The sequence below is a fragment of the Rutidosis leptorrhynchoides genome, chromosome 9, assembly GCF_046630445.1.
Source record: "Rutidosis leptorrhynchoides isolate AG116_Rl617_1_P2 chromosome 9, CSIRO_AGI_Rlap_v1, whole genome shotgun sequence".
Lineage (NCBI taxonomy): Eukaryota > Viridiplantae > Streptophyta > Magnoliopsida > Asterales > Asteraceae > Rutidosis > Rutidosis leptorrhynchoides.
The window spans coordinates 331,102,623-331,128,991 of record NC_092341.1 but is presented as its reverse complement, the minus strand read 5'-3'; the positions used below and the strand labels follow the sequence as shown (position 1 = coordinate 331,128,991).

The 26,369-nt window shown below is 35.1% G+C and overlaps 1 non-coding gene across 1 annotated transcript; it reads left to right on the top strand.

Moving 5' to 3' along the window:
* Positions 1-3,974: 3,974 nt before the first annotated feature.
* Positions 3,975-4,081, top strand: LOC139869481 (small nucleolar RNA R71). Its single transcript, XR_011766089.1, has one exon. It is a non-coding gene; the product is annotated as a small nucleolar RNA R71 (small nucleolar RNA).
* The last annotated feature ends 22,288 nt before the right edge of the window (positions 4,082-26,369 follow it).

Here is a 26,369-nt window from a genome sequence, read left to right as displayed (position 1 = left end):
CGGAATAACTCTTCACCGGTGTTTGCAAAATATTTTTGTGGGTTTTGTGGGTTTCAGATTTAAAAATTTTAGCTCAAAACTTATGGTTTTGTGTCACCCACTTGCTAATCCTTGTATTAGGAAAGCAACACGTCCAGTATACTTGCTCCGTATATTACCTTTCGGTAAACTACCATCCGGTTGTAAAGGAAAGTGTTGAACAAGCAACTGTTATGGCAATGTCTAAAGACATGCATATGTTCATGGTCCACAACATGTCAGATGCAATTACTATCCTTTTTAGGAGCAATAATAAAGATCACCCTATAATTTTTCGGTTTGGCACAAGGTCCTGTCTTCGACCATGCTATGCAACCACCGTTCTTACGGTTGATACCCGATTTGGTTCAGGTGACCTAATGAATTCCACGTGAATTTCTAGGATTTTACGTTCAATGGTAATGAACGCATTGAAAATAGGTTTTTATAAAACAAATCGGTTTTAATTTGATCAAAATATTTTCTCGTTCAAGCTCGAGTTTAGATATCATCGAATTCCATGAGTTTATAATTCTCAATCTTTAAAGTCAATCTCAAGGATTGAGTAATATCAGGCTTAAATGCTGATTTTTAATCTTTAAGGAGATTATCCTTTTCTGGGGGTCTGATTCATTAGTCTTATCAAGCTAATTTGCACGGCGCCCTTCCCATTTAACGAGACAGATCATCTCATGGTTAGAATAAGTCTGACCACATGGCAACCTTATTTGATGCTGAGGTCCGTGGATTTCCTGCTAATTTTAGATATGACTTTTCTAGATTTTTTGTCAACCTACAGCTGGTCTGGACGACAACTTCCTGACCTAAATCAAGAAGCGCGTGTCTTTTTTGGAAGACTTTACTTCCTTTTAATGATGGAATTGATTCATCGTGTAGATCCATCTTTCTTTCAAATATATTACAGTAAATCGGGTAAAACTGATTAGTTTAGTCCAAAGCAAAAGTACCTGCAATAATCTTGTACCAATATGTGATATATGTTTTGAAGAACTTGGTAAATTCTTCCCACACTTAGCTTTTATTTATTCTTTTCTTTTCCTTTTTATTCTCTTCTATTCCATTTTAAATGAATTCAAGCGTTTTGGGTTGTTTTTCCATTTATGTTCTCTCCGAGGTAACAATAATTTCGGTATTATAACCTAGTTTTATCGTTCATAAATATATATAAACATGATTTTGAATTCATTTAGTTGAAAATTTTTCAAATTTTCACAAAATTTGGCAATTAAACTAAGTGTAAACCCGAGAGAATTTATAACCCTTCCCCACACTTGAGATCTTGCAATGCCCTCATTTGCAAGAAATCAGTAAAAATTTAAATTCATGAGGGTGATTAGTGTAGAAAAATTATTAAAAATACCGAGTTTGCAAACATATTGTTTTATATCACTTTGATATTTTACGTCTTGTCGTTAAAATTAGTAGCTTTTGCTGAACTTAATGTCAGTCTTTGAAAGTGTTATGCTTTACCTTATTTTGTACATATATAAAATACAAACATATATATATATATATATATATATATATATATATATATATATATATATATATATATATATATATATATATATATATATATATATATATATATATATATATATATATATATATTTTTTGAAGTTGGGTATATAACCTCACGTTCATATAATATTTTTGGCATACTTTGGATCAATAATATTAAAATAATGATAACAAAATTTTTCACCCCGTCCTTGGGTAAAGCAATTTCAGTTCCATGACCTAGTCTTTAACTCACGACAAATTTTAGAAATCATTTTTTAAACTTAGTGAAATAAAGTAAAAAAAATTTTCACACAAAACTTAATTTTAAAATGCATATTAATTTCCTTCAACAAAAAAAATTCAGAATGGGGGAAGAAAACTAGTTCTTTAGTGTCTGCTAGTAGAAAAGACCAATCGGATTCAATTCTCGGAACTACATGAGAACAGAACAAATAACTCTAGACAGCATTATTTCTTAGAACATTTGAATCTCCCCACACATAGGTAGCTGTGGTGTCGAAATTGTGATTAACTTCATTGTCAATTTCTTTTGGACCATAATCAACTTGTATATATGTGACTTTGGCTTTAAGCCATTGGTTGGATTCCTGTGCAATATCCACAAATTCAACTAGTTTCGCCTTTTCGGCGATAGATTGGATACTAACCAGTTACATAACTTAAAGTTCCCCTTGGTTCTAGCATCGCGAATCCGTTTAATAAGTTTCTTCATTGAACTGTTAATAACGGGGTCATTTAATTTCGTATCAACAATGGGGTTCTTTGTTATCAGGTCATCATTAGGTGTTACTTCATCTTCCCTACACTTAGGCGTTTTATTATTGTTAAGCACTACCGTTGAAGTTGGTAAAACAATATGCTTCTCACCAATCATTTTTATTGGTTCAACGATTTTGGTTGGTGGATATTTATACTTTCGAATCACAAAGGTGACCGATTTGTCACCATCACTAAGTGCCATTCTATCCTTTCTTACATCAAATAACGCTCCGGTGGACTCTAAGAATGGTCGACCTAAAATTAGAGGAATGATTGAGTCCTCTTCTATGTCAATGACAATAAATTTGACTAAAAAGGTTAAATTACCCACTTGAACGGGTAGGTTGTCAGCAATTCTAACTGGGTGCCTAATGGTTTGATCAAAGAGTAGAACACTCATTTTCGTTGGACTTAACTAACCTACACATAATCTCTTATATAATGAAAGAGGCATAACACTCACACTCGCACCTAAATCTGCTAGTGCATCATACATGACACAATCACTAAGTAGACAAGGAACAATAAATTCACCCGGATCACCCAACCTAGGTGGAGGTTTCAGTGGAACTGTCTTCACCGGGTTTACTTTTACGGTCTTTGTTTCTTGCACTTTCTTATTCTTCTTCTTCTTTCCAGAGGTATCACAAACTTTATTACCTATTACTTGCTCATACTCAACTCCTTTTTCTTTAAAACGAGATGAGTGGTCTGTATGGTGCCACCACTGGCTTTACATACTTGGGTAGTGGTGGTGGCGTAACTTCTTCATTGTTACTCACATCTAAAACCTTCCCATCTTCTGGTGTTGGTTTTTCAGAATTTGTTGACACCATATTAACATTCTCATTCCGAGGATTTACTTCAGTATTACTCGGTAGCTTTCCTTGTTCCCTCTCACTCATCATGCTAGCAAGATTACCTACGTGTTTTTCTAGATTTAAAATGGAAGCTTGTTGAGTTCTTAATGACTGATCAAACCTCTCATTCATTTGGGTTTGAGATGTAATAAATTGTGTTTGAGATTCCAATAGCTTTACCATCATTTCTTCTAGATTTGGCTTTTTCTCTTCGGTTTGTTGTGATGGTTTATACAAGCCTGGTCTTTATTGATTGAAAGTGTTGTTTTAAGTTGGTTGGTTATTCAGACCTTGTTGGTTGTACAAGTTATTGTTGGGTCCATTTGGATTGTAAAAAATGTTTTGATTTCGATTAAAGTTTGGCCTTGGCGGTTGATAATTATTTTGATAATTATTTCCCGGCCTTTGGTTTATGTAGGAAACATTCTCACATTGTTCCATCTTTGCTCAATGTGACAATCTTTCATTAAGTGTGGTCGACCGCATTGCTCACAACTGATTGGAATTTCATGAATATCTTTAGTCATCTTTTCCATTCGTCTCTCGAAAGCATCTATTTTTGCGGAAACGGAATCAAAGTCATGGCTAGAATCGGCTCTAGCCGCTTTAGATGAACGAAAAATATCTTTTTCTTGGTGCCACTCATGTGAGTGGGAGGCTGTGTTATCAATAATTTTGTGAGCTTCGGTTGTGGTTTTCTTCATAATGGAACCACCAGCTGCTATATCGATGTTTTTTTGTGTAGTAATATCGCATCCTTGATAGAATATTTGTACTATTTGATAAGTGTCTAAACCATGTTGAGGACATCCTCTCAACAACTTTCCAAATCTTGTCCACGCCTCATATAGAGTTTCATTTGGCTTTTGTGTAAACGTAATAATTTCTCCTTGAAGTCTCACGGCCTTAGATGCCGGAAAGAATTGTTTAAGAAAATTTTCAACTAAAACATCCCATGTATCAATCGCTCCTTCGGGTAATGATTCTAACCAATCTTTGGCTTCTCCCTTTAAAGTCCAGGGAAATAACATGAGATAGATCTGTTCATCCTCAACTTCTCTGATTTTAAATAGAGTACAGATCCTATTAAAGGTTCGAAGATGTTCGTTTGGGTCTTCTTTTGGCGTACCACTATATTGGCATTGATTAGTTACCATGTGTAGGATTAGTCCTTTGATTTCATAATCTGGTGCATTAACATCTGGCTTAATAATGGCGTGACCTTCGCCAGTGCGTGTAGCTCTCATTCGGTCTTCCATACTTAGAGGTTCCGTTACTTCCATAATTGAATTTGTTGAATACGAATCACTAGAGGATTCCGATTTAACGGTTTGTGGTTTATGAGGAATAATTAGTGGTTCAAGATCTTGGAATTGTCCTTGAATATCCTCCGGGTTCTCAATTGTGAAGTCGGATTCAAAAGATGGATTATCGGAAATTTGAATTGGAGTACTTGTTCGACTTGATGATGATTCTAAAGAAAAATCAACGGATACAATATTGGGTAGATGTCTTGATCGAGTTACATGTGGTGAACGTATGAAAGGTGGTGAACGTTTTGCTCGGTGCATTCACTGAATATCCTATTAGTTATAAAAATAAAAATTATATAAGTTATCTAATTAATAGACTTTTCTGATTTTGCCCACATTTTGAATAGTCAATAGATGCAGCAGGTAGCCAGGACCCTTTAAATCGGAAGCCCACAACTCACCACCAACAAATCCAACTATTACTATGAACCAGAAAATTTTGGATGTCTATCAATTTAACCACTTAAAATAATTTTTCGTCGAAGTTTAAAGAAATTTTAGAGAAGAAATAGAAAATTCTATGTCCTAAAAACTAGAGCGTCGAGAAATAAGAAGGAAAAAGAGTGCGTCGGAAAATAAAAGGTCGAAAATAAGCGTCGAAAAACAAAGATAGAAAAATAATAATTTTTAATATAGACGGATTCGATATTGGATTATCAATGCGTACAAACAATTTTTAATCTCAAGAGTATAATATGTATAAGCATTGGTTTGCTTTGCTAAGATGCAAGAATAAAAAGATTATATGTATATAGAAGGGTCGCTCCCGTCATATGCAAATAACATTTATTCGTATGTTATAATGCGCATACAAGTGCAAATATTTAAACAAAAACCGCTTATGAATTTGAAATAAGTATGAAGGCATGTAGCATAAATATAATAAAATATCTAGAAGGAAATGTTACATACGGCCATTGCTAAAACGCAAGAGTACTTAATTCAAACGCCTTTAACAAAGGAAAATATCTTATACTGCAACGACATATAAGAAAAGGCAAATACCTAAAAAGACGAAATACTACTCTTACGCATATCGTTTAAGATAATTATTTCCTACAAACATAATAATATACTAGGGGTGGCTTAATTGGAATGGTGCCCTACACTAAGGAGAATATACCATCCTCGCACGTAGCGATCAGACTCATACTCTGCTTTAAAATAGAAATACATAAATATAGATATAGGGATGTGAAACCCTCAAACTGCTGGGCACATCCTTCACTGACTAAAACAACCTGGAAGCGAACAAACAATGTCCCTCAAATTCAAGCCACATGCAAGCCTAAGCAAGCATGTCATCAACCACCAGGCGGGACGAAAGTCCCCATTCTCAGCTAATTCCTCTAAACGAGGAATTCTCAAATTGGCTAAAGCCGCACATGCCTCACTGCATTTCCCAACGGCATCTTTCACAAGCTCATTCAAAATAGATACCGGAATAATGTCCGGTACAGAAAGGTTTGATTTCACAACATCCCAGAAAAGGGATCGCTCATACGCACGTGCAGCTAGTATGGCTTGACCAAAAGGAACGCGAACACTCGGGCAGGCCATGATATGCTTAGCAATTTCAGGAAGACCAGATGTTAAAATCGAATATTCAGATTGGAGGCTTGAGCATTTAACCTTAAGATTATCACGTGGTGCTTCGCGTCCAGCTCGTTAAAATGCTTTTTAAGCTGGGAGTTTTCAGATGATGCAGTACCAAGTAGTAACGACAGATGATTCACTTGAGCCTCAAGATCAGCTCGAACAGTTTTCGAACGCTTAATTTCATTCATTAGACGCCGGCACTCACCCTCGAGATGAGTATTCTTATCATCCACCTTCAAACGAGCTGCAACCTCCTGATGAAGTTGTTCAAATATCTGTTGCTTCTCAGCATCAAGCTTGGCAAACTCCCTTTGCTCACACGACAGATGTTTATGACCAAGAATTATGGAATTGGATTTTTGCTTCAAGCGACTAATATCTTTGGCAAAATTGAACATCGTATCCTGCGTATCAATGAAAAGATCTTGCTCAGGAGAGAGATGCTCAAACTTTGCAGTAAGATTGGAAGGAGCACATGCACCAAGATGCGAGAACTGCTGAGTAAAAGTGGGAACGGATATCTTAAAAAACTCGTCAAAATAATCCATATTCATGTCAGGGGACAAAGAAAAGCTAGTCGGAATGTTGAGTCGGGCACGCTTGTTGCGACTGGTGTCCAACAAAGGAGCATCCGCATACAAATTGGTGCGCCTTTGAAATTGTGAGAGCTTGTGGGAAAGATTGGGATCACCAATTGATTGACGGCAGACAGGAGAATTTGGGCAGTATTCACTCGTGTCTGAGATGCCTGGGTATCTGGAGCAACACCACAATTGTCAGATTCAACTTCCTGATCAATTTCAACCGGCTCGCTAAGGTCTGCAAAAATCGAAAGCAACATTTAAAAAAGTATAATAAAATAACTTTATATGCAGAATTAATGCTAAAGGGTGCATAACAAGTTCTTACCAATAATTGGCCTTTTCCCGGCCGCTTTAGATGTCTCCACCACAGGAGACTGCTGAATTCCAACAAAAGAAGAGACATCAGTTTCTTTTTCTTGACGCAGGTTGGTTGTTCTGCTCTTCGAAGTTGCAGGGGCAGCTGGAATAGTGGGAACCTTAATAATCTCAGGTTGAACATTGGGATCAGTATCGTGCAGCTCTTTTTGACCAAAAACAACATTATCGGACGCCTTCAACAGCATAAACTCATTCAAATCCATTTCTACAAATACAAGACAAGATAGAATTGTAAGAGTAAAGGAATTAAATATACGCCCAAGGTAATACAAATAAAAGAGGGATATACCCTTCTCATTTCTAATAATGACAGGACGCTTATCAGAACGCGTCCAGTGGGTTGAAATGCAGCCAAGAACTAGGGGGACATTCGGATAAACACGAGATGGGAGAAGGAGATTAAGGCAAGACTTGTAAAATTTATCTTCCTCAGGAAGAATCGGCAGAGGTTTATTTTTCTCCCTCTTTTTGCCAGAATTCCAGACAAGAATGCTATTGTAATCTTCAGAAATACAAATAGCTTTAACAAAGAAAAATGATTTTTTCCACATTCCCTTCACGCCCTGTTTTGGGGTAACACAAAACTTGGCGACATTGTCAAAAGAATACCAAATCTCATCACTCATTGAGGCACGAAACAGGTTGATAAAAATGGATAAAGAAGGTTTGCGACTGATGTTAAAGTAGAGGGGTACGAAATAGTTATATTTTTACTACAAAATACTATTAAATACGATACAATTTTACACAAGTTATTTATTTATTTATAGAGTGGATATACCTAAACCTTGCTACAATACTATAGGCAGTGTACCTAATAATACAGTAGTGTAGTTTTTAGTAAGTCCGGTTCATTCCGCAGGGAGCTAGCCAAGTTTAACACTATATTTTTAAACTATAGTTGTATATATATATATATATATATATATATATATATATATATATATATATAAGTAGTATTATTTTTATAAAAAAGGGATTTTACCGTTTAATAACCGGTTTGTGGATTTTAAAACTTTAGTCACAATTAAAACCTAATGTAAAATATTAAATATACAAATAACTTAATTTAAAGCGTAAAGTAAATGACGATAATAAAAGTGCGATAATTTAAAGTGTGATAAATAAAATGACGATAAATAAAATTGCGATAATTAAAAGTACGATAATTGAAATTGCGATAATTAAAAAATACGATAATTAAAAGTGTGATAAGATATAAAATAAAGGAATTATGCTTATTTAAACTTCCATAATCATGATGTTCAACGTGTTGATTTTAATTTATTACCATGGGTTAATTGTCCTTTATCCTGGATTATTCAATATGTCCATATGGTTTTTGTCCATAACAGTCCATCAGTCATAAATATAAAGTGCGAGTGTCCTCGTCAAATTATCCTTATACCCGAAGTCAAATATTCCAACTAATTGGGGACTTAAACTGTAACAAGGTCTTAATACTTTGTTTAATAATTACACCAGGATATCGACTGCGTGTAACCCAAGGTTTTAATACTTTGTTAACAATTACGCCAAGTGTCCTTGTACATAATTCACCCCTGTTTTAATGAGTTCATTGACTATTAATCCATTCCCGTGTCCGGTAAAATTTACTATTATTAGTATTTATAAATATCCCCCCATCGTGTCCGATCGAGTGTATATGGTTATTTATAGATACGTCAAATTGTAAATCTCTATATTAAATTAACGAACTATCATTCAGTTAAAAAAATATAAAGCCCATTAATAGCCCATAGTCCAATTTTCACAAGTGTCGGTCTTTTGTCCAAACCCCAATTATGGTACAAAGCCCAATAACCCCGTATTTAATATTTAGTCCAACATCATTATTACTTCGATTTAAATAAGCATAATAATAACTTAGCTACGAGACATTAATTTAAAAAGGTTGAACATAACTTACAATGAGTGTTAATCGCGTAGCGTTACACGGACAGAGTTTCGACTTACAAACTTAAAACATTCGCCACTATAACCTTATTATTATTAAACTTAAATTAAAATTAAAATTAAAATTATATATATATATATATATATATATATATATATATATATATATATATATATACGTATATAGAAAAGAAAGAAACGGGGTGTGTTATCATCGAGCAGAATGCGCGGCCTTTTATAGGCCCACGTTTAACTGTACTTCACTGTTTAGCTTGCCGACGGTTTTTAATATATAAATATAATATATATAATTTTATAGAATTAATTATATAATATTATATTTATGTGCATAGTTAATTTGTAATTTTAGGTCCGTTGCGTCGCACGTTGATAGTCGACTCAGGTCCCGGTTTCAGATTTTCGAACGTCTTTTCGTACGATTTAATATCTTGTACTTTGCGTTTCGCGGCTTGTACTCTTTTAATTTTTAGACGTTTCTCATCAATAATTTGAACCACTTGGATTGTAACTTGTACGTTTGAGCTTTTTGGTCATTTGCGTCTTCAAATCTTCGTTTTATTCTTTTGTCTTCGCACTTATTTATTTAAACGAATATTACTTGAAAATAGAACAATTGCAACTGAAAACTTTACATATTGGAAGAATATTGTGCCTAAATATATGTTCATTTGGAGCACTATCAGCGATCATTGGCACGACACCACATTTCAAAAATAGAAATGCAATTGGCACCATAAGGTTGCAGTTGGGTATACCAATTGAATAATGGTGAAGAACCTCCATGAAGAAGGGTGTGACGCCCCGTACAAAACCATCGTGTACGATTCGTCAACAACAGGATCTTTACACGGTCAATTACTACATGCTGTTTGAAAACCAGTTTTGCATTTATAAAAAGATAGCATTTACAAAAGATAACGTGAAAGTCATTATTTGAAAATAACATAAGTTACAAATGCAAGATAAAAGTTCCATGATTGAGACATCTCTAAGTAATGCAGTGAAAATCTAACTCAGCAGGTCCATAACAGCAAGTCTAAAACACCAAGATAGCAAGTCTAACAGCGGAAGCAACATCGTCTAAGCACCTGAGAAATATACGCTTAAAAGTTAACACGAATGTTGGTGAGCTATAGTTTGTAAACAGTAAAGTAATGTAGACCACGAGTTATCGTATTCAAAACAGTATGAAAAGTATATGCTTATCCGTGGGCACCCGGTAACTAACTTAACGTAATAATAATACCCCCTAAAAGTACACTTGGCGAGTGCGTATGTCCTCGAAGTATCAAACACCCGTTAAATGCTAGCGCGACTAGCCCGAGTGGGGATGTCAAACCCTATGGATCCATATCTAATATTCGCGTTCACCGGTTCAAAACCAATGATTAAACGTTACCATGCTAAGGGGAATGTTTATGCCGTTATATAACCCACACATATGTAAAGTTTAAGTACTCGTGTCAGGTAAGTAAAACATAAAAAGCGCATGTATTCTCAGTCCCAAAAATAGTATAAGTAAAAAGAGAAGCTATAACTCACAGTGAATAAGCTGTAAAAGTCGATACGAAACGTATGCAGGTAGTAAGTCGGTCTGAAAGGTCGTCAACCAAAGTCAAAGGTCACTAGATCAGTATGTTGTCCCAATAGGTTAAAAGTGAATAAATTAAGTCTAAGTGTCATCATCATCATCATTCATCATCATAAAAGCTAAGTAAGTTTGACAAGAATAGAGATTGAAACAATAGGCTGACTTCGGTCAGCTGCTACGACCTCTACACAAAACGAAAAGATGCGTAGTCAATGGTTATGGCTCCGTATATGAGTCCTCTAACCGCTGACCAATTTTCAGAACCTAACTCGTCTTCGTTTGACCGTGGCGACGGTTTAAGTGCGAGTAGGTCAGAAATTTCAGCACAACGTTACAACGACGTAGTGACTTTCGTAGGGCTATAAATCCTAAACCGTATATCAGATTAAGATGAGGCCTAAACGAAAAGTCATCTACTCGAAACGAAATAACAGAAAATCAATTTTCCAGAAGTCCAGAAATCTTATCAAATCCCAAAAAACAGTAAACAAGTACTCCGGTGGGGTTCTTGGTGCTTGATGCTCATCACGGTTCTCATCCTTGATGCTTGTAGCTTCAAGTGTACAACTCATTGATGGGTTAGCATCACCTTGACCAATATTCTACCATCAACACACAATATGTTAAGACCAAGTAAGAACACAACTCATTTAAGAGTTTTAAATGGATGATGAACCAAGGTTACATCATATCCTTAGTCTTAACACAATTACAAGTTCTATTTACAATGAAAGCTATAAACTTTACTTCAATCAAACAAGTATGAATGTAATCTAAATCAAATAAAGTGATGGAACCCTAAGCTAGAGAGCTTGGATCCTTTTGATGTCGTGCGAGGTGTATATAAAATAGCTTTATATTTTGCAAGGAAATACTATTAAATACGATACAATTTTACACAAGATATTTATTTATTTATAGAATGGATATACTTAAACCTTGCTACAACACTTATAGGCAGTGTATCTAATCGTACGGTAGTGTAGTTTTTAGTAAGTCCAGTTCGTTCCACAGGGAAAATCTTTAAACAAAGCTTAACGCTATATTAGTTTAGTTTTATAAAAATACAAATATATATATATATATATATAAGTAATATTATTATTATAAAGGGGGGTTTTTACCGTTTAATGACCGGTTTGTCGATTTTAAAACTTTAGTCGCAGTTAAAACCAAATGTAAAATAATAAATAAATACAAGACTTAATTTAAAGCGTAAAGTAAATAACGATAATGAAATTGCGATAAATGAAAGTGCGATAAAATAAACTTGCGATAATTAAAAAGTACGATAATTAAAAGTGCAATTAAATACAATAACAATAAAAATGCGATAATTAGAAGTGCAATTAAATATAAAATAAAGGAAATTAAATATGAAATAAAAGAATTATGCTTATTTAAACTTCCGTAATCATGATGTTTGACGTGTTGATTTTAGTTTTATGCCCATGGGTTAATTGTCCTTTGTCCTGGATTATTTAATATGTCCGTCTGGTTTTCGTCCATAACAGTCCATCAGTCATAAATATAAAGTGCGAATGTCCTCGTCAAATTATCCTTATACCCGAAGTCAAATATTTCAACTAATTGGGGACTTAAACTGTAACAAGGTTTTATTACTTTGTTTAATAATTACACCAGGATGTCGACTGAGTGTAACCCAAGGTTTTAATACTTTGTTAACAATTATGCCAAGTGTCCTTGTACATAATTTCATCCCTGTTTTAATAATTCTAGTGGCTATTAATCCATTCCCGTGTCCGGTTAAATGAACGATTATTCGTACATATAAATACCCCGCCCATCGTGTTCGATCGAGTGTATGTGGTTATTTATAGGTACGTCCAATTGTAAATCTTTATATTAAAATTAACAAACTATCATTTAGTTAAACAAATATAAAGCCCATTAATAGCCCATAGTCTAATTTCCACAAGTGTCGTTCTTTTGTCCAAACCCCAATTATGGTACAAAGCCCAATTACCCAATTTTATTAATTAGCCCAACATCATGATTACTTCGTTTTAAATAAGCATAATAATAACTTAGCTACGAGACATTAAATTAAAAAGGTTGAACATAACTTACAATGATTAAAAATAGCGTAGCGTTACACGGACAGAATTTCGACTTACACCCTTACAACATTCGCTAACATACCCTTATTATTAGGATTTAAAATTAAAATTAAAATTAAAATATAAATTATATATATATATATATATGTATTTACGTATAGATAGATGGATGGATATATATTGGATGATCAAAATGATCAGAATTCGTTGGGTTTTATAGGGATTTTCGTATTTGGCTGCTCCGCGAGTTGCGGCATTTTTGGCCTCCATACTCCGCAACTCGCGGAGTTCGTAATTCCAGCTCACAAAGGTTTGTCTTTTAATTTGCCGACGTTTTATAAATATATTATAATATATATATTAATTTTAAGAATTAATTATATATTATATTATATTTATATACTTAGTTAACTTGTAATTTTTAGTCCGTTGCGTCGAGCGTTGAGAGTTGACTCTGGTCCCGGTTCCGGATTTTCGAACGTCCTTGCGTGCAATTTAATATCTTGTACTTTGCGTTTTGAATCTTGTACTCTTGTAATTTCGAGACGTTTCTTATCAATAATTGGAACCTCTTTGATTGTATTTTGTACTTTTGAGCTTTTTGGACCTTTGCGTCTTTAATTCGTCGAATCTATCTTTTGTCTTCACCTTTTAATATTTAAACGAATATCACTTGTAAATAGAACAATTGCAACTAAAAGCTTATCTTTCTTGGGGAATAATGCTATGAAATATATGTTCGTTTTTAGCATTATCACCTTTTCACACAAGTTATAAGATTACAAAGCTAGAAAGCTTGAACCTTTACAAGATTAATGAGACCATAAGCTATAAAGCTAAGATCTTTAACAAAATAATGAAAGTAATGAGACCATAAGCTAAAAAGCTAAGATCTTTAACATAATAATGAGACCCTAAGCTAAAAAGCTTGGATCTTTAGTTTCCTTGAAGATCTTGAAGTATAAAGCTTGGATCTTTAAGATACACGAAGATTACAAACACAAGTTTGAATCTTTATAACAAAATAACAAGATTAAAGCTAAAAGATTTAGATCTACAAAGTAGGTGAAGATTCAAAGCTAGAAAGCTTGAATCTTCCATGTTCTTGAAGGATTCAAATCCATGTTTGAATCTACAAGATGTAATCAAGATCAAAAGCTAAAAAGCTAGACCCATGATGATGATGATGATGATGATTTCGTGAGAGAGAGAGGAAGAAGAAGAAGAAAAATCAATACTTACACTTTTTAGAGAGAGAAAGAAATAGAGAAAGAATTAGAGAGTAAGTGTGTGTAAATTACAAATGAAAGCAAGTGTAAAATGAATGGAATAAGGCTTGTATTTATAGGTGGTGTGGTGAGGTGAGGGAGGGGGTGGGTTGGCCGTGGGTTTACATGGGGGACAAGGGGGACAACTTTTTGCTTTTTGGTTAATGATTGTCTAAAGTTGGTGCTTATGTTAGGATCCCATGCAACATTAAGGATAATACTTGATAAAAAAGCTAGTATGTTCCCTCTAATAAATGGATATTTGTCTTACATATTAATGGGTCACTAGTTACTTATAATTGGGCTAATTAAATAGTCCACTAACTAGTGTAGGGTGGGCTAAGGTCCAACAAGACTAACTAGTGTGCTCTAGTAAATTACTAAGCGTAATTAAGCATCCAAAAATCCAAGTAATTGTTATTATAAAATAACAATTAGTATTTCATAGTCATAATATTCCGATTACGATAAAAGTTAAACGTGTACGCAGTACGCAGTTCGTTAAAAACGTCAAGTGACACTAACGGTCATAAAGGCTTCCGAGGGTTAAGTTAAGTATCCTACGTACTTAACGATACGTTTTAACATATAAACGAATGTAATCAACATGTAGGGAGTCCCCAGAGTATAATATAGCTCAGTACGCACAAATACGCAGTTTCACGAAAATACAAAGCACAAAAGCAAGTCGAAAAAGTCAGGTCGTTAGATTACCCACCTGTTAATGAAAATTTCATCCTGAAATTTTAGGTTGAGGTAGACGGTAAAGTCAGGAAGAGGTGAGGATACTTCTGTTTCATTTGATCCTCTCATTCCCAAGTAAACTCAGGTCCTCGTTTTGCATTCCATCGTACTCGGATGATCGGAATCTTGTTGCGTTTCAAGGTCTTGACCTTACGGTCCATAATTTCAACAGGTTCTTCCACAAAATGAAGTTTGTCATCAATCATAAGCTCCTCAAGTGGTATGACAAGTTCTGGTTTCGCAAGACACTTCTTCAGATTCGATACATGGAAGGTAGGATGAACGGAGCTCAATTGAGTCAAAAGATCCAAACGGTAAGCAATGGGCCCAAAACGTTCCAAAACTTCAAAAGTACCAATGTATCGCGGGTTCAACTTCCCACGCTTTTCGAAACGGATTACACCTTTCCAAGTTGCGACTTTCAACATAACGCGGTCGCCGATTTGAAATTCGTGATCCCCGCATTTAAGGTCGGCATAACTCTTCTGACTATCACGGGCCGTCTTGAGCCTCGCTTGAATTTGAACAATCTTCTTCGTTGTCTCATGGACTAACTCGGGTCCGGTGATTTGCTTCTTACCTACTTTGGCCTAACAAATAGGAGAACGACACTTGCAGCCATACAATGCTTCGAAAGGTGTGGCATTAATACTCGAATGATAGCTATTGTTGTAAGAAAATTCGGCTAGCGGCAAATGCTTTTCCCAAGCTTTTCCGAAATCAATAACGCAAGCACGCAACATGTCCTCCAAAGTCTGAATTGTTCATTCGCTTTGTCCGTCAGTTTGTGGGTGATATGCGGTACTCATGTCGAGACGTGTTCCCAAGGATCCTTGCAAAGAACGCCAAAATCTAGAAGCAAAATGGGTATCACGATCTGAGATACCGATAAGGGTACACCATGGCGAGATACAACTTCCTTTATGTATAGCTGCGCCAGTCTTTCCATCGTATCAGTTTCCTTCATGGCTAGGAAGTGAGCAGATTTGGTAAGACGGTCAACGATAACCCAGATGGTATCATAACCTCCTACCGTCTTCGGTAGCTTCGTGATGAAATCCATTGTTATTCCTTCCCACTTCCATTACGGGATTTCAGGTTGTTGGAGTAATCCATACGGCTTCTGATGTTTGGATTTGATCTTGGAACAAGTCAAACACTTTCCAACGTAAGTCGCAACATCCTTCTTCAGGTTCGGCCACCAATATTGAACCTTGAGGTCGTGGTACATCTTACCAGCTCCTGGATGAATTGAATACCTTGACTTGTGGGCTTCATCTAGAATAAGGCTCCGTAAATCTCCATATTTACTGACCCAAATTCTTCCAGCAAAGTATCGGAGTCCAGTCTCCTTGACCTCAAATCGAGAAACGGGAATGTTCAAGTGCTCTTGAGAAATATTCTCCTCCTTGAGAGCTTCCTCGTGGGCTACGCGGATCTGGTTATTGAGATTTGTCTGAATGGTGATGTTCAAGGCACGGACACGAAGAGGTACCATTCTCTCTTTTTGGCTCAAGGCATCAGCTACAACATTTGTCCTTCCGGGATGATAATGTAGTTCACAATCATAGTCGTTCAACGTCTCGATTGTAGTGACCCGAACTTTTCCATGTTTATATATATTAATTGAGATTGTTATTTACATGATTAAGTGTTTCCAACATGTTAAGCAATCAAACTTGTTAAGACTTGATTAATTAAAATAGGTTTCATATAGACAATTGACCACCCAAGTTGACCGGTGATTCACGAACGTTAAAACTTGTAAAAACTATATGATGACATATATATGGATACATATATAGTTAACATGATATTATGATAATTAAACATATCATAAAGTATATTAACAATGAACTACATATGTAAAAACAAGACTACTAACTTAATGATTTTGAAACGAGACATATATGTAACGATTATCGTTGTAACGACATTTAATGTATATATATCATACTAAGATATATTATATATCATAATATCATGATAATATAACAAGTTAACATCTCATTTGTTATAATAAACAATGGGTTAACAACATTCAACAAGATCGTTAACCTAAAGGTTTCAAAACAACATTTACATGTAACGACTAACGATGACTTAACGACTCAGTTAAAATGTATATACATGTAGTGTTTTAATGTGTATTCATACACTTTTGAAAGACTTCAAGACACTTATCAAAAATACTTCCACTTAACAAAAATGCTTACAATTACATCCTCGTTCAGTTTCATCAACAATTCTACTCGTATGCACCCGTATTCGTACTCGTACAATACACAGCTTTTAGATGTATGTACTATTGGTATATACACTCCAATGATCAGCTCTTAGCAGCCCATGTGAGTCACCTAACACATGTGGGAACCATCATTTGGAAACTAGCATGAAATATCTCATAAAATTACAAAAATATGAGTAATCATTCATGACTTATTTAATTGATCTCTCTCAAGTTCTATCTTCAAGTTCTAATTGTTCTTCATAAATTCCAAAAGTTCTAGTTTCATAAAATCAAGAATACTTCCAAGATTGCAAGTTTACTTCCAATTTTCTAAATCCATTCCAAGTAATCATCCAAGATCAAGAAACCTTTGTTACTTACAGTAGGTTATCTTTCTAATACAAGGTAATAATCATATTCAAACTTTAATTCAATTTCTATAACTATAACAATCTTATTTCGAGTGAAAATCTTACTTGAAATTGTTTTCGTGTCATGATTCTGCTTCAAGAACTTTCAAGCCATCCAAGGATCCTTTGAAGCTAGATCTATTTTTTTCATTTCCAGTAGGTTTATCCAAGGAACTTGAGGTAGTAATGATGTTCATAACATCATTCTATTCATATATATAAAGCTATCTTATTCTAAGGTTTAAACTTGTAATCACTAGAACATAGTTTAGTTAATTCTAAACTTGTTCGCAAACAAAAGTTAATCCTTCTAACTTGACTTTTAAAATCAACTAAACACATGTTCTATATCTATATGATATGCTAACTTAATGATTTAAAACCTGGAAACACGAAGAACACTGTAAAACTGGACATACGCCGTCGTAGTAACACCGCGGGCTGTTTTGAGTTAGTTAATTAAAAACTATGATAAAATTTGATTTAAAAGTTGTTCTTCTGGGAAAATGATTTTTTATGGACATGAAACTATATCCAAAAATCATGATTAAACTCAAAGTGGAAGTATGTTTTCTAAAATGGTCATCTAGACGTCGTTCTTTCGACTGAAATGACTACCTTTACAAAAATGACTTGTAACTTATATTTCCGACTATAAACCTATATTTTTTCTGTTTAGATTCATAAAATATAGTTCAATATGAAACCATAGCAATTTGATTCACTCAAAACGGATTTAAAATGAAGAAGTTATGGGTAAAACAAGATTGGATAATTTTTCTTGTTGTAGCAACGTGAAAATTGGTAACAAATCTATATTAATCATATCCTAGCTAACTTATATTGTATTATATATGTATTCTAATATATTATGTAATCTTGAGATACCATAGACACGTATGCAAATGTTTTGACATATCATATCGACCCATGTGTATATATTATTTGGAACAACCATAGACACTCTATATGCAGTAATGTGGGAGTTAGCTATACAGGGTTGAGGTTGATTCCAAAAATATATATACTTTGAGTTGTGATCTAGCCTGAGACGTGTATACACTGGGTCGTGGATTGATTCAAGATAATATATATCAATTTTTTCTGTACATCTAACGTTGGACAACTAGTTGTAGGTTACTAACGAGGACAGCTGACTTAATAAACTTAAAACATCAAAATATATTAAAAGTGTTGTAAATATATTTTGAATATACTTTGATATATATGTACATATTTGTTATAGGTTCGTGAATCGACCAGTGGCCAAGTCTTACTTCCCGACGAAGTAAAAATCTGTGAAAGTGTGTTATAGTCCAACTTTTAAAATCTAATATTTTTGGGATGAGAATACAAGAAGGTTTTATAAATGATTTACAAAATAGACACAAGTACGTGAAACTACATTCTATGGTTGAATTATCGAAATCGAATATGCCCCTTTTTATTAAGTCTGGTAATCTAAGAATTAGGGAACAGACAACCTAATTGACGCGAATCCTAAAGATAGATCTATTGGGCCTAACAAACCCCATCCAAAGTACCGGATGCTTTAGTACTTCGAAATTTATATCATATCCGAAGGGTGTCCCGGAATGATGGGGATATTCTTATATATGCATCTTGTTAATGTCGGTTACCAGGTGTTCACCATGTGAATGATTTTTATCTCTATGTATGGGATGTGTATTGAAATATGAAATCTTGTGGTCTATTGTTACGATTTGATATATATAGGTTAAACCTATAACTCACCAACATTTTTTTTGACGTTTAAAGCATGTTTATTCTCAGGTGAATACTAAGAGCTTCCGCTGTTGCATACTAAAATAAGGACAAGATTTGGAGTCCATGTTTGTATGATATTGTGTAAAAACTGCATTCAAGAAACTGATTTCGATGTAACATATTTGTATTGTAAACCATTATGTAATGGTCGTGTGTAAACAGGATATTTTATCATTATTTGATAATCTACGTAAAGCTTTTTAAACCTTTATTTATGAAATAAAGGTTATGGTTTGTTTTAAAAATGAATGCAGTCTTTGAAAAATGTCTCATATAGAGGTCAAAACCTCGCAACGAAATCAATTAATATGGAACATTTTTAATCAATAAGAACGGGACATTTCAGTTGGTATCCGAGCGTTGGTCTTAGAGAACCAGAAAATTTGCATTAGTGTGTCTTATCGAGTTTGTTAGGATGCATTAGTGAGTCTGGACTTCGACCGTGTTTTCTTTAAAAATGATTGCTTAACATTTTTGTTGGAAACTATATATTTTTAACATGTGAATATTATGTGATATATTAATCTCTTAACATGTTTGATATTGTGTGATAGATGTCTAACTCTAGCACAAGTCCCATTGACTCACCTAATAATAACGAAGAGTCGAATATATATTGGACTGATTCACAAGTTCCCGAAGAGGAACCGGAAGAAGAGTCGAAACCGGAAGAAGAATCGGAACCGGAAGAAGAAATAGAACCAGTGGGGGGAAATAATAAAATGGTTAAGTAGAAGAAAATCCTCAACCAACCGACCAAAGTTAATTATGGTCAATGGTGTTTTCGCCAAGGAAGCAAAGTATTGGGAGGATTACCAATTCTCCGATGAATCGGATCCCGACAAGGATTCCGATGATGTTATAGAAATTACCCCAACACAATTTAATAAGGCAAAAGAGAACAATAAGGGAAAGGGTATAAAAATAGAGAAATTTGATTCCAAACCCGATGAACTTTATATGTATCGTCAACACCCGTATTTCTTAAGTTGTGACAATAACCCGGGAACCTCTAAACCACCAGGTTTTTCTAAACCAATGTGGAAAACAACGGCTCGTATTAGGGGAACATCATATATCCCTTGAAACTTGGCAAAACGAACCAAAACCGAAGAAGAAAAAATGAGCGAGTCGGAATAATATAGTTGTATTCGTGTGGTGTAATATATGTAATATAGTGTGCTTATGCTTTATGATATATGTAAAAATTGATTGTATTAATAAGTAATTTTTTTTATGAATCTAACTCTTGTGTATTTTACAGTTTAAAAACACAAAATGGATAGACAACCCAATATTTTAAGAGACCTACTCGGAGACATGATTGATGAAATCTTGTCTAGAGTCGGTCAGAATTCCTCGGCACAACTATTTAAGGCGAGATCAGTTTGTAAGACATTCGAAGAATGTTCAAAGAATGCCTTGGTTTATAAAAGGATTTCGTTCGAAAGATGGGGGGATATCACATTGGGAAATCCATAAGTTACGATGTGTTTACTTTGACGCATATATTGCGGGGAACCCAAATGCTATTTTACGCAACGGGTTAAGAGATTATTTTGACTCAATATATCCGAATATAGGACTTCGTGATTTAGAAAAAGCGGCTAACATGCAACATAAAGACGCATGTTATGCTTACGGGTTAGTAATGTTCGCTTCTCACCAAAGTGAGAACAAGAACATCAGGCTAAAACTATTAAACAAAACGTTCCCACAAGTGACGGAGTCGGTAATTGGGGTAAGAAATGAGGTTTTTAGGTTATTACGAGACTGTTGGTCATTACGTAACCCTCGTCCCTTTGACGACGTTACAACACGCTGTCTTATCAACGGCCATAACGGTTATGTTCCACAAGACCAAGGATGGGAAGTAGTCCTAGTAAAACCAGAATGCATGAATTGTTTCTGGACGTATGAATTACGTGTCTTTATAGCCTTTACTGAACGACTTGTGTACTAGCTAGAATTATCTTCACAACTATCTTGTATCAAAGTTATTGTGTGCTATATTTCATGTTATATGTAAAATAAGCGGTATTGTAAGTTTGTAAAATATTGTGTAAAAGTTTGATCGCGAAATATTATTATAATCAGTTTTTCATATAGAATTGTAGTAGTTGAATTGTATATTAGCTACTAAGTATGAACTTAACGGGTAGGTACTACCCGAATTCAAACTTATAAAACGCTAATATGAAGAAAAAGCTTTTATAAATGAGTTCATATTATGCTACGAGATACTATTGACTACTCTTAATATTCTGTATGATTAACTTGTTTCATTTGACTATTTGAAGGAAATGGCACCGACTACTCGACAAACCATGAATATGAGTGAAGAGGAATTTCGTACCTTTCTTGCTGCAAACATAGACACAGTACAGGCTGCGCTACAAACCAACAATAACTCCGAATCTAGCAATGCAGCTAACGGCGCAAGAAATCGTGTAGGATGCACCTACAAAGAATTCACTGCCTGCAAACCTTTAGAATTTGATGGAACCGAAGGACCGATCGGATTGAAACGGTGGACCGAGAAGGTCGAATCGGAAGTAAGTGTACTGAAGAGGACAAAGTGAAGTACGCTACGCATACCTTCACAGGTACTGCGTTAACATGGTGGAATACCTATCTAGAGCAAGTGGGACAAGATGATGCTTACGCACTACCGTGGTCAGCATTCAAGCACTTGATGAATGAGAAGTACCGTCCCAGAACCGAGGTCAATAAGCTCAAGACAGAACTTAGAGGGTTACGAACCCAAGGATTTGATATTACCACGTACGAAAGACGATTCACAGAATTGTGCCTATTGTGTCCGGGAGCGTTCGAAGATGAGGAAGAGAAGATCGACGCGTTTGTGAAAGGATTACCGGAAAGAATCCAAGAAGATATAAGTTCACACGAGCCCGTCTCCATACAACAGGCATGTAGAATGGCTCACAAACTAGTGAACCAGATTGAGGAAAGAATTAAAGAACAGACGGCTGAAGAGGCCAATGTGAAGCAAGTCAAAAGAAAGTTGGAGGAAAACGGTGATAAGAATCACCAATACAACAACAGCAGCAATTACAATAATAATCGCAACAATTATCCCAACAATCGCAACATCAATCGCAACTACAACAAACGGCCCAACAACAACAACAACAACAACAACAACAACAATAACAACAACAACAACAACAACAACAACAACAGCAACTACAACAATCATCCCAACAACAATAACAACCGCAACAACAACAACAATCAGAAGCAGCTATGCCAAAGGTGTGAAAAGTATCACTCGGGGTTCTGCACCAAATTTTGCAACAAGTGTAAAAGATATGGTCATAGCGCGACGAAGTGTGAGGTCTACGGACCAGGGGTTAACAGAACGAAAGGAACAAATGGTGTCGGAACGAGTAATGACGGAGCAAGTAGTGTCGGAGCAAGTTATGCCAATGTAGTTTGTTATAAATGTGGAAAACCGGGCCACATTATTAGAAATTGCCCGAACCAGGAGAACACGAATGGACAAGGCCGCGGAAGAGTTTTCAATATTAATGCGGCAGAGGCACGGGAAGACCCGGAGCTTGTTACGGGTACGTTTCTTATTGACAATAAATCTGCTTACATTTTATTTGATTTGGGTGCGGATAGAAGCTATATGAGTAGAGATTTTTGTGCTAAATTAAGTTATCCATTGACGCCATTGGATAGTAAATTTTTACTCGAATTAGCAAACGGTAAATTAATTTCAGCAGATAATATATGCCGGAATCGAGAAATTAAACTGGGTAGCGAAATATTTAAGATTGATTTGATACCAGTAGAGTTAGGGAGTTTTGATGTAATAGCTCCAATGATGAGGATTCAGTTGTAGAGTTGATGAGGGTTAAGGGTGCGGGTGTGATCGAGGTGTTGATAGAAACTGAAGATGTCTTCTTATTCATAAAGGTACATTCCCGTTACATTACTGTAACTGTTATTATTAATGAACCTGTAGATTGTGTTCATGCTTTTGTCAATTGTGTGTTTATTGTAATGATAATCTGTGGTGATTAGTGATTCTAGTTGCGATTGGGTAATTACTCCTGTAAGATAGAAGTAGATGATAGTTGATGGATATAGTTAAGACGATTGTGTCTGGAACTACCCTTGCCACTATCAGGATTTTATTCCCTTAGACTGACTGCTATGTTCTGTGAGACTTTATAGACATGACCTTTGGAATATTGTGTCATGCTTTTGTGAATTGTTGTTATATGGCCTTTTATACTATATGTGAGACTACTGTTGGCCTAGACTGGAAGAATTGAGGTGAATAATTTGTAGTATTAACCAAGACGAATATGAAGTCTTATCTTTACCATTGACTGTCGGGACACGTGTAGTGACCCATAGAGACTGATTAGGGTAGTGACACCTTGATGATTGGTGAAGGTCCCGGAACCTTTTGTGTAACTATGTGAAGTGTAGATTTCATGCTTGTCGACCGTGACTGAACCTGTAAATGATGGACCCCAGGATATTGTTGTATAACGGGACTAGTTGTGTTGGACTTAGGTGAAATATAATTCCTTTCCATGGATCGGCATGACACACCTAATGGCCCGTAAGGATTGGGATAGAGTAGTAGTTTTCTTATCTTCTAATAAGAGGACCCAGAACCTGTTTGTTACTGTCGTATGTATATAGTTTGTGTGTCATGTATGATGTAGACTTTTGGTTCAGATGTTCATGATCGTAGTAAGACCTTTAGGATTCGCTTTTCCTGCCTTAGACTCATGTGAGTTGGTGGCGACCTTTAAGAAGTATGTTTGAAAGGAGCTTTCCATGTAGTCTTGATTGAAGATAGGAAAATTATGTTTTGTTGTTATGTGAGGATTATTACTAGCCTGGCCATACCGTTGCAGGATTTGACTAGCTATGTAGGACTCGTAGAGTTGTCCTGATAAGTTGTTGACTTTTGCGAATTGATGTGACTCATTAGATGTCAGTGTAGGAGACGTTCGTTTAGTGACTTTCTTGGAAGTGGAGAAGACTTTAATCGGAATAGGAATTCAGTTCAAATAAGATTTGAATCATTGATTTGATAGTTTGATAGTGACTAATGTGACTATCTTATCTTTGGAAGATTTGAATGCAGGATCGAGGACGGACAATAATAGTATTGGCAAATAAGATGAAGTAAGTAGGTATAGTTTATTGAATGTTGGGTCAGATTTTCAAATGTGGTTGCTAAAGAGGACTTAGTAGAATTAAGATCGAGCTAGAACCAAGTTAAGTGTTTACTTACAAGACTTCTTGCGATTTTGATAGTCTTAGATTGTAAAATCTATTTGATTGGGGTATAGTGAAGATTTATAACTACCAGTGACTTGAGAAAATAGACCGTGTTGTATTGATAAACTCTATTAAGATCTTGTTCCGAAATACTCGAAATGAAAGTGTGATTTAGAATGATGTATTATGTCTGGCCAACGAAAATACATTGTAAGTAAATCATATAGTAGTTTCGAGAGTCGGAAGAGATGTATCGAGTGTTAGATCGAGTGTTGTTTGATGATGAAGGTGATTTTCGATGAACCGTGGACCGAGAATAGACTTTTCTGACATAGTAAGGTTAGTTGAACCATATCTGGACTAGGCTATTGATGATCGTATAAGCCTTAGTTTTGAGTTCTGATGAAGTTCGAAGCAAAATTAAGTCGATGCAGAGATAGTTTTAGTGGTGTCAAACGCGTGTATTGATATCATTGACGGATTTAATTGTTAGATGGATGTTTATTACTTGTGGTAGTGGATATCGTTGACTTGAAATCCATGTTCGAATGATTAATGTTGGTTTAATATTGCATTTGTAAGTGTTTCTTCTAATGATGAATTTTGGGTAAGTATCAACCTAGATAAGTGATTTATGACGAAACCCTTATAAATCGATTTTGAACTAGGTATTTAATTGCGGGTTCTGGTAGCACTTTAACCAAGTAACGATCTATCTGATGTAACTGTATCGGTATTGGGCATGTGTATTGATGTTACTTAAGGAAATTAATAATTGGATAATTACTTTCATAATGTGTGGACGATTATTCTTTACTCAAGATTTATGATGTAATGATTGAATTGATTTGAAATTGAGTTGGTAATCATTTCTACTATGATTGAGTAGACCAGAATCACGATTTAGTCGTTGAATAATTGGGTGAATATTGAACCAGATAAGCGAATTTCAATGAAATTCTTGAATATCGGGATTGAAACAAGTATTAAATTACGGAGTTTGGGAAATTTAGTGTAATCCGAGTTGATTTGGCTATGTTGTAGTGATGAAACTAGCTAAGTTTGTGTATTCTAAGGTAAATGATAACCATTATTCAGTGTTTTAGAGTTAGTTGATCTAGGAGATTCGATGATGGTGACTCGGGGATAACCTCAAATCATGATTGACAGATTTCAGGTAGTGGGTCATTAGTAGTGACTCGAGAGTTAGTGTATAAAATCTAGACATGAGATGGAATTTTTGTGGTATTTTGTAAGATTAATGATAGACCAAGTTTGGAATTTAGACAAAATTAGACTTGTTCAGTTATTAGATAGCGGTAGGCTGACATCATTGAATTTCTTTAACTCGTGGTAAAGACTGTTTTCTAAGATCAGAATGTGAGGAACAGTGCAGATATCATGTAGTGTGAGTAAGTAAGTTTGCAAATCGGTGTATGGCGGGTCTTTGACCCTTGGATAGTAGACTAGCAGATGGTGTGTTTGGCCTTAGATCGATAAGTTAGCTTTTGACCTACGAGGATGGACGGAGCTTTGTAAGGTGTATGACCGTAGGACATTTTTTTGACTTAGATTATGTTGTGGCCCATTGTGGTGGTTTGTAATACCCATGACCTTTGTTGATTTGATGATGTAGAATTGTAAGCTTAATTGAGTTGTATCTTCATGCGACACGTGGGCAACAGACGGATGACTTAGAATAAACTGAATGGGAAATTTGATGGATCAGTCCAATTCAATGAAATTGATAGTGTATAACCGTTGGTATCTTCAGAAAGTGGGGTGTAGTGATAGTTTGATGTGAAACTTTTGGTGGGAAAACCGAGGAAATCAGACTGATTGATGTAAATTGGAGGACTAAATGATGGATAGTTACATATGATTCGAGAATACGATATGTAAGCGGAAACTTGTTGTGAACCATTTCGTGGAAATCAATTAAGTTGATGATGGGTCTGTATAATACTTTTGGGTTGTCTTGTATTTGAA